General features: G+C 43.6%; 1 pseudogene; it reads right to left on the reverse strand.

Annotated features, from left to right (window-relative positions):
* Positions 1 to 4,452: 4,452 nt before the first annotated feature.
* On the reverse strand, positions 4,453 to 15,227 carry LOC134621123 (alpha-2-macroglobulin-like; annotated as a pseudogene).
* Between the last annotated feature and the right edge of the window lie 1,517 nt (positions 15,228 to 16,744).

The following is a 16,744-nucleotide window of genomic DNA, read 5'->3' on the forward strand; positions in this document are numbered from 1 at the left end:
CTGAAAACTTAAAGAGAGATAAGTTTTTTTTGTCTCAGATTTGCTTAAAAACCTTTCATCTAATTAGAAATCCCAGTCTTCAATTAATTCAATACAAAATACTACATAGAGTGCACTATACAGGTCATCGGATGTTCAAGATGGGCTTTATGTCTACCAACAACTGCTCACACTGCCAAACCAATTCACCGGACAATTATATCCACGCTCTTTGGTTCTGTCCACCAGTTCAGAAGTTTTGGCGTGAGATATGTGAAGACTTATCGAAGTGTCTGAAATGTAACATTCCAACTTCTCCTTTAGTGTGTTTGTTGGGCAGCTTAGATAATGTCACTTCAGAAAAGAATATAGCCCACATGGTTTTCACTGCCCTATGCATAGCCAAGAAAACAGTCCTCATGAACTGGAAAAATAAAAATAATCTTAATTCTAACCAGTATAGAAATTATCTATTAGATTACATTAGTCTTGATACAGCCTCTGCCACCACATCAGATCAATTGCTCTGGGCTCCTTTGATCAGCTCCATCACCTAGTGGGGGTGGGGGGTCATAGTTTGGTCCCGCCTTCACTGTTGTGATTGGTGTGGGGGTAGGGACAGGCTTAGGGCGTCGGGGGTTTCCCAGGAGCATCTTCCTTGGGGGGCTCAACCCGGGGTAGCGGTCATGGCCAATTAGGGGCTCTGTTGGCTCTTAGGTGACGGTTTCCTCGTGGCTGCGTGCAGCGGGGCTAGGGGAGGGTCTGTGCTGACGGACGTGGGTTACTGACCTGGTAGCCTGGCTGCCCCTGGGTGGGTCCGGGACGGGCGTGAGGTTCTGGGGGCGCTCCGTCTCTGGGCTGGGGCCCTGGCCGGGCCTCGGGGGCTCGGGTCCTGGTTGGTGTGTTGCTGGGGTTGTGGGCGGGTGGGTATATGGGGGCCCAGTCCTGGCGCAGGGCGCCGCCGGTGCATCGAGCCACCTGGGGGACTCTTCAACTGGTGGGGGAGGTTGTCACATCTTGCAGGAGCTTTCCTCTCCTCAGGAATTCTCTCTGCAGGAGGGGGAGATATAGGAGAGGTGGAGGAAGATCTCAGCCTGGGCGTCTATTGTCTTGTGTAGTCTGGAAGATGAGTGGATGATGGGGTGGGTGCAGTTTTCTCTGTAGTGGGGTCGGGTGGGCTGTCCCGGGCTCTGTGGGGCCGGGCGGTGCTGCTGCACTGGGCCCTGGTCCGGATGGGCCTGGGCCCCCTTTCCCTGGCGGGTTGCAGAGCATGGGGGTGCCTACTGGGGTCAGCGGGGGAGCTGGCCCCAGGGAGGGGTCACTTGCCCCTTCCTTTCTTCCCTCCCCATCTCCAGCTGCCTCCCTCTTCCCGCTCCACCACAATCACCCACGTATGCAGGGCCTTGGGGTAGGGGTGTGTCACCAGGGTGCAGAGGAGGCATCCCCCCCCCTCTGTCCCCTTCTGGCTGCCTCTGCCTCAATTTTATCTCACAACTTAGACATTCACATTACTCACACTCTCATAACACATACATATAGGATCTTGGGGGTGGGCTCACAACACGGACTCCAAATTACCATCAGGGTGTACACCTCACCCCTGGCGTCGTTGCCCACCTCTCAATTTTAAATACACGTAGACATTGAGGGCTATCAGGAGGGGCTATGCGCTTACCTGCTGCTCTCTGGCAGGTAGCTCCATGCCCTCCTGGGTTTTAATTGCACCTTAGAACACATATACATCAACACTACATATGAGCGGGTAGAGGGAGGTTTGGAGTCTTCTCACACCCCCGGTCTCTGCGGCCTGCTGGAGCGGGGGGGCTAGGAGGAGGAGTTGGCCGTCCGACTGGGGTCTGGTGTGTGGGGCCTCCCTGCTGCTGCGGAGTCGGGGCAGTCTGCTTCTCCCCACTGCAGGGAAAAGGGTAACACCACGTGGGTCTGGGTGCAGTTTCCCCCTCCAGGGGCAAGGGTACCTAGACCCGGTTCTTAGAGTACGCTTGGGGAGTGTGATTGTGTGTACAGCGTCTCTCTATGTCTGTCTCCACGTTGGTTGAGTGTGGAGTAATTGCCTATGAGAGCATGAGGGTGGGAATGGATGTTTGTATCTGTGTGTGCCTGTTTGTCTGTGTCTATATGTCAGGTTGGGTATCAGACGCCACCTCTCTGGGGACATCTCAGGCCCTCCAAGGTTTGGAGGCCTATCTCCCCCCACCACTTCCCCTGCCGGTGGCAGACGCCCTCAGACATCGATGCGTTGGTGGTTCTTTGTGTCCGGGGGTGGGCGTCCGGGTACACACCGGCTCACTCCTTGGTGGCTGCTTATCCGGGCCTGGAACCTGGGGCTCGCTCGGGCCACTTCGGGGGTGGGGTGCCCTCGGCCTCTCGGCCTGGGGCTCGGTCACTCAGGCACAGCTGGCTGCCGGCGGAGCTCACGGGCACGTCACTGCAACCCCCCCTGGCTTCTGCTCCGCGGCTGCTGAGTGATCCCTCATCTGGGACTCTCCTCAGCTCTTTCTGGGACAGTGGCGCGGCTGCCCCTCTGTTGGTCTTCCTTGGTCTCTTGTGTTCTGGGGGCCTCTGGATGTCTGGAGTTTTGATCTCCTCCATACCTGCTTCATGCCCTGGAGGATGGGACTGTGGCCCCCCACACCCTCTAGCAGATCATTACATTAAGGAACCTTTTAAATACAAGCGCGCTCATGCTCACAGGTGTACACACAGGTGATCACACACACAAACTACACCCTTTTTGGCTCCTACCTCAAAGCACACTGTGCGCTGTCGATCTTACGTGCTGCACAATAATGTTTAATATTAAGTATGTAGTGTTATATTCCCATATATCATTGTGATGTTGTTTATTCTATTACTCTCGTTTTCTTCTGCTTGTTTTCTTTTTTCTTTCTCAACAGGTGATCCAGGTGATCGATATATGTATTTTTTGTCTGCTTATTTTGTTGGTTTTTGTTTTTTGCCCTTTATCCCCGTCCCTCTTCTCCGCTGTTTTTTTTTTTTGTTTTGTTTTGTTTTTTCCCCCCTCTTTCTTTCTCCCTTTTCTTTTCCCCTGTCCCGTATCTAGCAAGTAAAAAAAATAAAATAAAATAAAATAAAATAAACAATAAAAGGTAAATCAAATGGACCATTACGGCAAGGCTGGGATGGTCCATTTGGTAAAGTAAATCCGTTGGGCATCTTTCTTCGCCTTTAGACAATAATTCTGATGGCAAAAGAACCAAACGGGACAGGTTTAAAAAAAAAAAAAAAAAAAAAAAAAAAAAAAGAAGTTGTTCGGACATGAAGAGAAACTTCAGAACAGACCAGCACTCACTCTGAGTTAATTGCATAGCAACCATAGCAACGCATGTATTTTCTGAAAAATCACAGTCGTGCAACTGAAAACTTAAAGAGAGATAAGATTAAAACGGTAGAAGGTCTGAAAAAGCTGAATCACACAGGAATAGCCCAATAATCTGAGAACATTTTAAAGTTTGAATGGAGTTTCTAGGTGAAAGTATGAGTAAGCAGTTAAGTTTCAAAACCAAGCAAGTTTTAGCAGAATTGTGGAAGTTTTCCATTCATTTCAAAGGGACACAAAAAGTATAATATTTTAAAAAGTATAATAGTAATAAACACCAAAAGATATAGCCGGAATTAGCAGAAATAGCAGAACAGTTTAGAGTTTGAACGGAGAAAATCGGCTGAAAACTGAGGGAGTAGTTAAGTGCTGAAAAACGGGGCAGCAACTTGAAGAATAAAGTTTAAAACAGGAACTCAATAGTGTGGAAGCCCTTTTAGGGCATCCACACAATAAAGAGAAACAGGATCTAAATAAAGAGAAACAGGAAAACAATAGTGTGGATGCCTTGAGGCATCCACACAATAAAGAATAAAGAGAAACAGGAAAACAATAGCATGGATGCCATGAGGCGTCCATACAATAAAAAATATAGAGAAACAGGAAAACAATAGTGGAAACAATTCGTCGGATTTATTGTGTGGATGCCCTCAAAGGCCATCCACACAATAAATCCGACGAATAGTAATAAGTGTGCCTCTTGGCATAGGCACACTTAATAAATCAGACAAATAGTAATAAGTATGCCTCTTGGCATAGGCACACTGAATAAGTTTTCTCTGCTCCACTCCCTACAACCCCCATGTTTAGCCTTCTAAACACAGGGGTTATAATCCTGGTTTACCTGGATTTGCAACTGTATTCAACTGTCTACATTTTCCAGCTTTATATGGCACACTCACTGTTGTCTAATACACATACAGCATTCTAAAATCCATGAATATAGTTTTACTGGATCTCAGATTCTTTCATTTTATTTTTGATAACTTAAATTTCACCAGTACTTCTCATATACTGTTTTTATAATTGTGTTTTTAAATTGTTTTTATCTTCATTTATTCTATTTAGCTAGCTTATGTGGAATTTTTTTCTTAAAGCTTCTTTTAAGTCTGAGATTACTTCCTGCCTTCTGGGCCCTGCAGTTGGGCCATACTCAGTCTGCCACACAGTCGTTTCCTGGCAGTGTGGAGGACCAAAGCCTGATTCTCACCTAAGGATGTTGGGATCATGGTCCACCTGAGGGTCTTGTGCTCATTGGCACACAAACAGGATGTGTACAGATCACCAGAGAGAGGTGTGAAGGTGTAATCTGAGGACGTCCCAGGAGTGACAGTAACCTGTAAAAGGAACATAAACGCTATATTTTTAATAAGTTCAAGAATCTAATAGCTCCATTTAAAACAGAGTTCAAATATGAACACATTTTTGAGCATCTAAATTAAAGCATACTTCACAAGCTTGCTTTTATATAATCATGATCAAAGTAACCATTCATTTTACTTGGATACTTTAATCGCTCCCTTGTTAATTATTTACTTCCATCTTACCACATTAAGTACACCCTGCCACCATGGGAAGCAGGGCTTTCTGCTGCTCTGCCCCGCGACTTTGGAACTTCCTTCCTCCTGAGATAAGAAACATCACTTCCCTCCCTCTTTTTAAGTCCAGACTCAAAACTCAACTGTTCACAATAGCCTGTTCTATAAGCTTTTCCATCCTGCTACTTTATTTATTTGCTCTGTGTTCTATCCTTATAACTTATAAAATTGTTATGTCTGTTGTTGTTATTGCTTGTGTACAGTGTCCTTGAGGGTTTTCGAAAGGCGATTTCTTAAATAAAATGTATTATTTTTCCAATCACTTCTTTCCACACTAAACTCCATTCTACAAGGTGCATGAGCGCACAAAGAAAGGTAGAGGAGGATTTAATGACCTTGGAAATAAAAAGCTTCTGGACTTCTTTAAGTTGCTAATTAATTTACCTGCTGTATCTGCTGTTTCTCAGGTAGTTGTTTACATTATATAATATATTGTGTTCAGTACACGTCACTACAATGTGATTTCGGAAATGTATAAATATACGGACAACAGGCTCTTCCACGGAAATCTCTTGTCATCAATAAACAACGATTAGGGATCAGCATAGTATTCAATAGGAGGACCCTGCACGTCAATTCTCGACGTGAGGGCGGTACCCTGCGCGTCGATAAGTGAAGCAGAGGGAGCCTGACCATGCGTCACACATTTGACGAGTTGGGAGTGAGAACATGTTGACAAATCACAAGAACAGTTGCCTCGTGTTTTATACCGTAAGGTAACATCTGTGAAGGTTCTCAGTCATCCAGGTCATCGTAGTCTAAGCAGCTTGGAAAGAAAAGTGTCTGGACTTCTTTAACACTAGAAGTCCCAGGCTTTTCTAACCCTCTGTCAGCCAAGTGGAAGCTAACTTGGCTAGTCTGTTAGCATCAATTCATATGTAAATTGGGTCGTTACCTGAGAATTGTGGAGGGGAGTGGGGGAGTGTGAATGATTGCGGATTTCTAACTGCAAACTGCCTCTTTGTTTGTGTGTGGGGAGGGGGAACTGCTAAAAGCTGTGAACTTCATTTTGTGTTCGTCTTGATGCATTCTCAATCATCCAGGAAAATAAATCTCCAAAACATTTATTGATAAAAACAGTACAAAAAAACCAAAAAATATTTCTACAAAAACAACCATTTGTACACATATTTACAGATAATAATAAAAAGTGAGTGAGTACATTTCAATCACTCACATTCCTGGCACTGCCATTGGTATCTGTAGTCTGCATTTACCACATGTGTATCTGTAGCAGTGAACACATCGCACAGTGGCATGATTGTTCTTGCATTTGTGTTTGACCTGACACGTGGCTCTTTTTCCAGGGCTAGGTGTGGAGGGTTGTGTCCGAAGCAACTGTTCTTTTCTTGCCTTCTTCCCAGCCATATGAGAGTTAGCCAACTCTCTTGCAAACTCCACCAGGAAGTCCACCCGTCTTTCCTGCGTCCCGGTGCATGCTTGATACAGCACATGTGCATTCAGTGCTGCCATGTCAATCATGTTATAGAACACGGCAACTGGCCAGCGCCATGTTCCTCTGCGGACCGTGTACTCCCGCACCATCTGGTCCATCACATCCACGCCACACTTTGTGGTGTTGTAAAGGGTGACAGTGTTTGGCTTCCTTTTGGTTGTGTTATCAGTCTGAACCACGCTGTGCATGCTGCTAAGAATATAGACTGCAGTATATTGCAAGTAAACCTGACAGTTTCGGGATCAAGTTTTGGGTGGCCTGCGACCTAAAATCCAAGTACATTTGCAATGTCCTCCTATATCTTGGCAAGGACCCCAATCGTCCCAGTGGGGAGAGACTGTCTGAAAATGTAGTGATGAGGCTGATGGAACCATTCCTACACAAGGGCAGAAATGTTACCACGGACAATTTCTTCACATCGCTTTCACTTGCGCAAAAACTTCTTAGACGGAAAACCACCATCCTCGGCACAGTCAACACGATTCGCCGGGAAATTCCTCAATCCGCTAGATACACAAATCGCAATGAATTCACCACTCAGGTAGGCTGCAGGTCTTTTGTGGTTCTATGTTTATGTGTTTCATTGTGTGTAAAAGTGCTATGGAAATAACAATTTATCTTATTTCTTAGGTGTTTTCAACCACTGCTGCCACGCTGACGGCGTATGCGGCCAAACGGAAGAAGACAGTCTATATTCTTAGCAGCATGCACAGCGTGGTTCAGACTGATAACACAACCAAAAGGAAGCCAAACACTGTCACCCTTTACAACACCACAAAGTGTGGCGTGGATGTGATGGACCAGATGGTGCGGGAGTACACGGTCCGCAGAGGAACATGGCGCTGGCCAGTTGCCGTGTTCTATAACATGATTGACATGGCAGCACTGAATGCACATGTGCTGTATCAAGCATGCACCGGGACGCAGGAAAGACGGGTGGACTTCCTGGTGGAGTTTGCAAGAGAGTTGGCTAACTCTCATATGGCTGGGAAGAAGGCAAGAAAAGAACAGTTGCTTCGGACACAACCCTCCACACCTAGCCCTGGAAAAAGAGCCACGTGTCAGGTCAAACACAAATGCAAGAACAATCATGCCACTGTGCGATGTGTTCACTGCTACAGATACACATGTGCTAAATGCAGACTACAGATACCATGGCAGTGCCAGGATTGTGAGTGATTGCTGAAAATGTTGAAATGTACTCACTCACTTTTTATTGTTATTTGTAAATATGTGTACAAATGGTTGTTTTTTTATTTTTGTTTTTTTGTACTGTTTTATCAATAAATCTCAGCAACAAAGGAAATACACCAATGTGTGTTGATTTCTCCCTAAGGCAAACTGAAACACAAGTTTCCTTGTGGCTCAGGAAACTAACCACTCCAAGTGATTCAGCATGGCCCCACCTTATTTACATAACAAAAGCAGCTGTTCACAGGTGATTAGGGATATTAGCTAAAAGCCTACCAGCCATTTGGCTCGACGGTGGGTTTTATAGGTAGAAAAGCCAAATGGCTCTTCTCTGGGACTTCTAGTGTTAAGTTGCTTGAAGACGCTTCACCTCTCATCCAAGAAGCTTCTTCAGTTCTAGGGTCAAATGGTGGAGAGTCCAAGCTTTAGGCCTGTGGGAGTATCCCCCCAAGAGGGACAATGGAACCCCTAATGATCCTCAACCCTAATCACATGAGCCAATGTGTGAAAACAGGTATAGGTCACAATCAGCCAGGGTTTCGGGTGAGCTCATTGTGAAACCTAGCCCCAGCCGATCATGTGATTTCCTGAGGTCTTCTCTCCTGGATCGGCTGGAACTTTCTTTAGGTGCCTTCCCAGCTTTGACAAAAGTCCAGCTGGGATAACCACATTTACTCAGGGCCTTTTTGATGTGATGTTCTTCTGCCTCCCTGCCTGCTCTGTCAGTGGGGATGGTGTTCAATCTGTGTTGTAGCGTCCTGATGACACCCAGTTTGTGCTCCAGTGGATGATGAGAGTCAAACCTTAGATACTGATCCGCATGTGTAGGTTTACGGTACACATCAGCTTTTAGATGTCCCCCATTATTGATGGAAATCTCACAGTCTAAGAATGCTAACCTGCCATTTTTCATATCCTCCCTGGTGAATTTGATGTGTTGGTCCACCGAGTTAATGTGATCCGTGAAATGCGGTACGTCCTGAGATTTGATTTTCCCCCAGGTGTCATCGACATATCTGAACCAATGGCTTGGTGGTGTTCCAGGGTAGGATAGCAAAGCCCTCTTTTCCACTTCTTCCATGTACAAATTGGCCACGATGGGTGTAACTGGGGAGCCCATGGCACACCCATGTTTCTGCCTGTAGAACTGACCCTTTTATGTGAAGTAGGTGGACTTCAACTTTTAGAGATTTACTTTCCTGGTTGATTGAGAATGCATCAAGACGTAAATACGAAGCAAAATTTGTAGCTAAACATAACACAAATAAGTCTAAATGCATTCTCAATCATCCAGGAAAGTAAAAGTTGATTCTGTTCATCTGGACGTAGCGTTTTGGTAAGGTTTGGGGAAACCTGCAGTCAGCTGAGACTGAAGAAGTCACTTGGATGAGTGACGAAACATTTCTCCCACAAAACGCTACGTCCAGATGAACAGAATCAACTTTTGGAGACAACACAAATAAGCAAATGATTTACAATAGCGGACACGACGGCCATCGTGGTATACTTGTCCTCGTAACTAGAGGCATGAAGGCAATCGAATAAGCAAATTTGTTGCCATCTTCAGTCCGAATTTCTAGATATTCCAGAACAAAGATTAGCAAAAACTGGTGCATCAACAAAAACTATTGCATTTACATTATGTTTTTAATACTGACTCACAGGTATACATGTATTTTACCTGGAAAACCGCATAGGCATCATTTTTATCTTGACTAGGGTATGGCAAAACGTATCTATTTGGTCTCACATTTAGGCATTCTGCAGCATCTTGAACCTCATATGCGGTATAAGAGGATTTCTTGAGTGGGAGCAAGTCAAATATCTGAAAAGAAAATGTGGGATCCGACAAAATGCCTTTGTCATAATATAATCTGCAACGTCCGAAAAGTATGTTGATCATCACAATTTTAGATGTTAAACTGCGGGTGACATGAACTAAAACATATTGGCAATCGATGGAAACCCCTCCATAAGGAAAATGATTTTAATCTTTTATACATGATTGCATTTGTGCTTGTTAAAGGAGCTGTGGCTCCTGGTCAAGTGAGGGTCAGAAACTCTTGGCAGACGTTATGATCAGCCAATACATGGTGAGGATGACAGGAGCTCTGAAAGGAATTGCAACACACCTGCTTACATGTCATATTTTTCAGCTATTATCTTTTATTACTTATATTCTTTTAGAGTTAAGTTGTGAGTTTTATCATCCTTTATTACCGATATTCTTTGAGAGTGAAGTTTTAAGTTTTAAGAGTTAAGCAGTCTCATTTATACTCTCAATAGTTTCATTTGAGTGTGACATTTTGCACAGAGCACGCACACATCCATACACCCATACACGAAATCATTTTAGTAGGTTAGAAGTGAAATGTGTTTTGCTGCACTTGCAAAATTGTGCCGAGGCCGTCAGTTGAAACAGGAAGACGCTAGATATGTCATCGAGATAAGAATCGTGTGTTGGACAACACCTGGATGGGGACGAGACAATGTTCTTTTAAACTGTGTCAAAAGTTAACTGAACGGTTGTGGTTTTGGAGTGACGTATGCTGTATTGAGACTGCCAACCCTATAAAGCCTTTGCCTGACTATTGTAAGGTAGTTCAACGCTGAATCTGTACAGTGTTGGCTCCACATGTGTATTCATTAAAATGTCGTCTAATTGCACCCGGCAGGATCAGTGGTCATTATTTTTGGTATTCTCTCCTCCTCAACTTTTGAATCCCAACAAAAAGTACAGTTCAACAAAACCTCCAAACGTTTTTAGTCCTGTGAAGATTTTTTACAGTTCGACTGATCTATCTATTGATCATCATCATAGTGACATTTGGTCCACATATTTGTTAATCTCTTAAACAAAATATTTGTGTAAAGAATAGATAAGATAAGATAAGATAAGATAAGATAAGATAAGATAAGATAAGATAAGATAATACTTTATTAATCCCTCAGGTGGGTTCCAGTAGCACAGCACCGACAGAAGTTGCAGAATATACAGAAATATACCATATATACACATAAACAGATATATCTACAGAGTATATAATAGGGATAAATAGGATAAATAGGAATAGGAATCCCAGGGAATTGCACAGTTCAACTATTGTGAGTCTATTGCACAGTAATTATTGCACTAGTACAGTACTAGTATAGATTAGGCTCAAATAAGCTGCTGCAATATCTAAGAAGGCTTTTAAAAAATAAATTAAATGATCAAGTTAGCAGTAAGCATCCACAAATACGAGGGCAATCCCAAAAGTAAGGTCTCCTATTATTTTAGAAATACAAACAACTGTTTATTTTCCATAATACTGACATCATTTTAAAGCTTGAAGACTTATCTTTTATTCTACATAATCGCCATTTTGGTCGATGCAGTTTTGTAGATGCCGTGGCAGTTTTACAATGCCCTTGTCATATCCGCTTGCCACTGCTGCAGAATTGCTCTCCGGACAAATGTTCTTTCAACTTTGAGTGAAGGTCGTAGTCACTGGGTGCGAAGTCTGGACTGTAGGGTGGGTGGGTGATGAAGTTCCAACCAAAGTTTTTCAGAAGAGTGATAGTTTGACGGGCGACATGTGGATGCACAGCGTCATGGAGAATGCTTACGTGCAGTGGGCAACACTTTTTGGGACAGAAAGGGTATTGTATTTTTGGTTGACTTTCTGCCTGTTGAGACCACAATAGATGCTGACAGGTACTGTGAAACACTGGGAAAAACTCAGAAGGGCATGTCAGAACCGGAAAAGAGGAATGCTGAGAAAGGGCGTAGGCTTTCTCCACGACACCGTGCGTCCAGAAAATAAAGTTTTGATTGATTGATTCACTAGCATCACTTTGCATGTGTAACTTTTTACTGTCATCACATGACACATGCAGATGTAACTTTGTCTTAAAGCATACCAGTATAAAAAACAAAAACAAATTCAGCATTGAACTGTGGAATACAGCTGAATGTGTGACTGCCCAAAGAAGACAAAGAAGGAGTACTTATCAGGAAAGATGGAAAGAGCGAAAACGTAAGCTGCTGGTAACTTATGACACTACAGGGAGTGAAAATAAGGGATGTGTCCATCTAAACGGTGTTAATATCAGCAGTTACCTTGTCTGCATCCAGAATCTTCCCAGGCTCCTTGATGAGAACACTCTTGTCGATGGCGCTCACACCACACAGAGAATGTGGCAGGGCCGTCACCTGCATGTTGGTCTCTTCGCCTGGGACAGCTGAAGATGGTGAAAATTCCAATGACACCTGAAAAACACAAAACACTTGTAGAACTTTAGTTACTGTGATAACTCCCCACTCACTGCTGGCTAAATGTGCTGCTTCATTGTGGTGAGTGACAAATCATAAGTCTCAATGGGGTGGCTGTACCCCAAGTTGCACACTGTATGAATATGTGTCAGTGTTAGATAGAAAGGACTTGCATGATCATTGAAAAAAGTGGTTGTCTAAATGGGTGTGAGTCGGTGAATGTGGTCATATAAAGTGCGTTGAGTGCTCAGGTAGGGCAGAAAACAGCTATGTAATAAGAAGTCCATTTAATAATAATAATGCATTGGATTTATATAGCGCTTTTCAAGGCACCCAAAGCGCTTTACAATGACATTATTCATTCACTCTCACATTCATACACTGGTGGAGGCAAGCTACGGTTGTAGCCACAGCTGCCCTGGGGCAGACTGACAGAGGCGAGGCTGCCATATCGTGCCATCGGCCCCTCTGGCCAACACCAGTAGGCGGTAGGGTAAAGTGTCTTGCCCAAGGACACAACGACCAGGACAGAGAGGCCGGGGATCGAACCGGCGACCTTCCGGTTACAGGTGCCCTTCCCAACCCCCCTGAGCCACGGTCGCCCCGTTTATTACTCATGTTATAAATTCTCACGTGATTTAGCAAACTGAAGTTGACTGGCATGACTGCAGACAAATTACATCAAACACAAACAACACATCTAGAATTACTCTCACCTTGTTGCTGAAGCATTTGTCAGTAGAGAACTCAGCACTGTCGGCAATTACATCCTCACTTGGCAGGACGGTATAAGCAACAACCTGAAACTCTGGTGCCATCTCAGGGGACACTCTCAATTTAAAGTTCACCTGGCCTTCATTCACTGAAATACAGGTCCATACATAAATCCACAGATCAACAGAACCGACCAAAGTCAATGCTTACCTGCAGCATATGTATGTGGAAATATGGTAATTTTACCCAATCTATCTTGCACTTCAACCTATTTTTGTCGTTGCATGGTGACAGCTCCTCTGGACAACACCTGGAAGATAGAAATCATATAAAAACAAGAATGAACTAGCATTGATTGAAAAGATTTTCTGACAGCTTTACTATGTTGCTTTGTTTGCAGTTATAGTGTTGTCTTTTGTTATTACATTTTTCTAACTCTTTATACATCTCTAGCATGTGTTTCTTGACCTAACTTGGTAATACCCAGCATAGCTGTCATAGTGAAATGTGTTTATTTGTTCTCAATTTATGTGATTTTAACCTTCAAAACTGGGTATTTAATCAAAATCCCATCCCACCGTGAAAGTGTTCACTGGTGAAGAGGAAATTAAAATTTTGGTTAAACATCAGTTGAAGCATGACCCTTTATTCTACACCAAACATCAAAAATAACCTTCAGGAGCAGTTACACCCAAGTTAGAGAAAGCTAAAAACTACTGTCGTGATACCCATCATGTCCGTTTGGGGGATTAGACTTATCATGTATTGCTGTGTAGCAATCAGTTTACAGACCAAAAGGAAGAACTCAAGATACAGAAGTGCAAAGAAAAACAAAAGGTTGGTTTCCAAAACAACAAGTTCAAGATAGCCCACTGGAAATGCTAACTAAGGCAATACACTTCTAGGAAAAACAGGAATCATATGAAACAGTGAATGGGAACTGAAGAATAAATATACAGAACGGAGAGGAACCACCTGTGGAACACTGCTATAACTCAATAGGGAAAACAAGGCAAGACACACAACACAAAGCACTAGCAAAATAACTAAACAGAAAGTAACTAAAGTAACATTGAGTCACTAAAAGGAGAGACATGAAAAGTGCAGGGGGAACACAGGGAAAGCATAATAACTCAAATGAGGGATACAATACAAACAACTCTGACTGAGAACAGAACCCAGATAACTAAAACTAAGAGGCCTAAGAATATTAATACTTAACAGAGAGAGAAAACTAAGGATATCATGAACAAATGACTAAACACTGAGGTCAATTGCTAAGTTGACAAAAAACAAATGATAAGGGACCACAAGTCTGTGAAACGAGCTTCCAGTTTGGAGACAGATGCCCTCTCTACTTTTAAGATTAGGCTTGAAATTTTCCTTTTTGATAAAGCATATAGTTAGGTCTGAATCAGGTATTTATTCTGAAATAGATCTAGGCTGCTGCGGGATTCTCGTGATAGTTTCTTGCTCAGTCATAATGGGTATTACAACAGTAGTTTTTTAGCAAACACACAAAAAGTCTGGCCATGTTGAACTTTGTAGTAAACCCATAAAATGACAAGCTGAGAAATAACTCACCAGATAAATCACACCCACAGACCCCTGGAACTCTCCCACTATAGTGTACTGGATTGATATGTCTTCTTCTGCATCACAGAGAACTGGTTTATCCTTCTTCTATACCTCTAGAGAGCTAATTGTTTTAACATCAGGAGAAGACGACTGGGACATGGATAATTTATGAAATCCCCTATCATAGAATGTAGTTCTATGTTGTTGGTAGCCCACTGTTGGTGTCAGGCTTGCCTAGTCGGGGTTAAGAAACAAAAATCTAAATCTAAAAATAAAATTGGACAATGAGGCCATTTTTATAAGCAAGGCACATCTGGAGGAAGATGAGTCATAAACTATTTCAGTATCACCACTTATTACTGTGGGAGATCTTTGGAGATTTGTACCCATGAAGAACCATTTGGGGTTGCAGTGATGGCTGCATTAAATTGCAATGTTATTTCAGTGTATCAGCTTACATGGAGTCGGATATGCCCATTGAATTTATCTGTCCTGAAAGAAAATGAGGCCACACCGTTGCTGTCGGTTGTCAGATTTTGTAGTGAGCGTGCTCGCCACATTTGTCCCGTAAACAGGTAGACTGGTGCATCACAAATTGGTGTATTATTGTGGTACACTGCTTTGACCTGTTGGAAAATACAATGCAGTGACGTTTGTAAGGTTACTGAAGTTGGACTAACTGATACATAATGATGTGCTACATGGTGGCTAGCTACACAGCTATGGTTAGCATGATTAGCACAGTGAAGCCGGAGGATGAATGCTAATTTTTTTCCACTCAAAAGTTAACGTGAGGGTTCCCGATGGTTAGGGACAAATGCAGTTTTGATTTCTCCCAGCTGTGCCCTCCTGTGTTTCTCTGTGGCAGTGTTGCAATCTCCCTCACGCTGTCTGTTTCTCCCTGCGTCTCCCTGTGTGTGTTTTGCTAGATTCTTCCCAGTTTAGGTTTTGTAGAGTTTTCTGTTCTGCAATAAAAGCTGCCATTTTGAGTTCAGTCCTGTTTCCAGTGAGTTTGCGTTTGGGCCCATTTCCCAGCCAACATGTATATATGGGCCCCACCTGGTTTTTGCTCGGGCTGGATGGGTTCCATGTGGGCATGGGCTCAAACTGGGCTTTTTGTATGGGGCCTACTTGGGTTCTTCACATTAAACCCATATGGGCAATCCCAAGTGGGCACTTTTAGTAGGTCCTAGCTGGGTCAAACATGGGAAACACTTAACTTGGTCCAAAATGGGAAACACATGTAGGACCCACTTGGGTTTTCCACCTGGGATAGACATGGGCAAACACAGTCATTTAAGGATAGGCTTTTGTTGTGTGCCCCAGGTGGGGCAAAGTGAGGTAATCAATATATGTTTTAGTATTGATGACACAGGTGGGGCCCACCTGGTCAAACTATACGGGTCACACATGGGCAAATGCAAGTCAGACCCTGAAAACATGTCTATGTGGGCCCCAGGTGGGGCAAAGTGAGGTAATCAATATATTTTTTAGCACTGAAAACACAGGTGGGGCCCACCTGGTCAAACTATATGGGTCACACATGGGCAAATGCAAGTCAGACCCTGAAAACATGTCTATGTGGGCCCCAGGTGGGGCAAAATGAGGTAATCAATATATTTTTTAGCACTGAAAACACAGGTGGGGCCCACCTGGTCAAACTATATGGGTCACACATGGGCAAATGCAAGTCAGACCCTGAAAACATGTCTATGTGGGCCCCAGGTGGGGCAAAGTGAGGTAATCAATATATTTTTTAGCACTGAAAACACAGGTGGGGCCCACCTGGTCAAACTATATGGGTCACACATGGGCAAATGCAAGTCAGACCCTGAAAACATGTCTATGTGGGCCCCAGGTGGGGCAAAGTGAGGTAATCAATATATTTTTTAGCACTGAAAACACAGGTGGGGCCCACCTGGTCAAACTATATGGGTCACACATGGGCAAATGCAAGTCAGACCCTGAAAACATGTCTATGTGGGCCCCAGGTGGGGCAAAGGTGAGATAGTCAATATATTTTTTAGCACTGATGACACAGGTGGGGCCCACCTGGTCAAACTATATGGGTCGCACATGGGCAAATGCAAGTCAGACCCTGAAAACATGTCTATGTGGGCCCCATATGGGTTATGTTAAGTTAATATGGGCATATATTTTACGTGGGCTCAAGATTGTTTAGTATATATGGGACCCACTTGGGTTTCTCACATGAAAGCCATATGGGCAAAACCAAGTGGAAACATATAGTAGGTCCTGGCTGGGTCAAACATGGGAAACACTTCACTTGGTTCAAAATGGGAACCACACGTAGGACCCACTTGGGTTTTTCACCTGGGTTAGACATGGGCAAACACAGTCATTTAAAGAAAAGCATTTGCTGTGTGCCCCAGGTGGGGCAACGTTAGGTAATCAGTATATATTTTTTGGTACTGATGACATAGGTGGGGCCCACCTGGTCAAACTATATGTGTCACACATGGGCAAATGCAAGTCAGACCCTGAAAACATGTCTATGTGGGCCCCAAATGGGTTATGTTAAGTTAATATGGGCATATATTTTACATGGGCTCAAGATTGTTTAGTATATATGGAACCCACATGGGTTTCTAACA

This window comes from Pelmatolapia mariae, linkage group LG23 (genome assembly GCF_036321145.2).
Source record: "Pelmatolapia mariae isolate MD_Pm_ZW linkage group LG23, Pm_UMD_F_2, whole genome shotgun sequence".
NCBI lineage: Eukaryota > Metazoa > Chordata > Actinopteri > Cichliformes > Cichlidae > Pelmatolapia > Pelmatolapia mariae.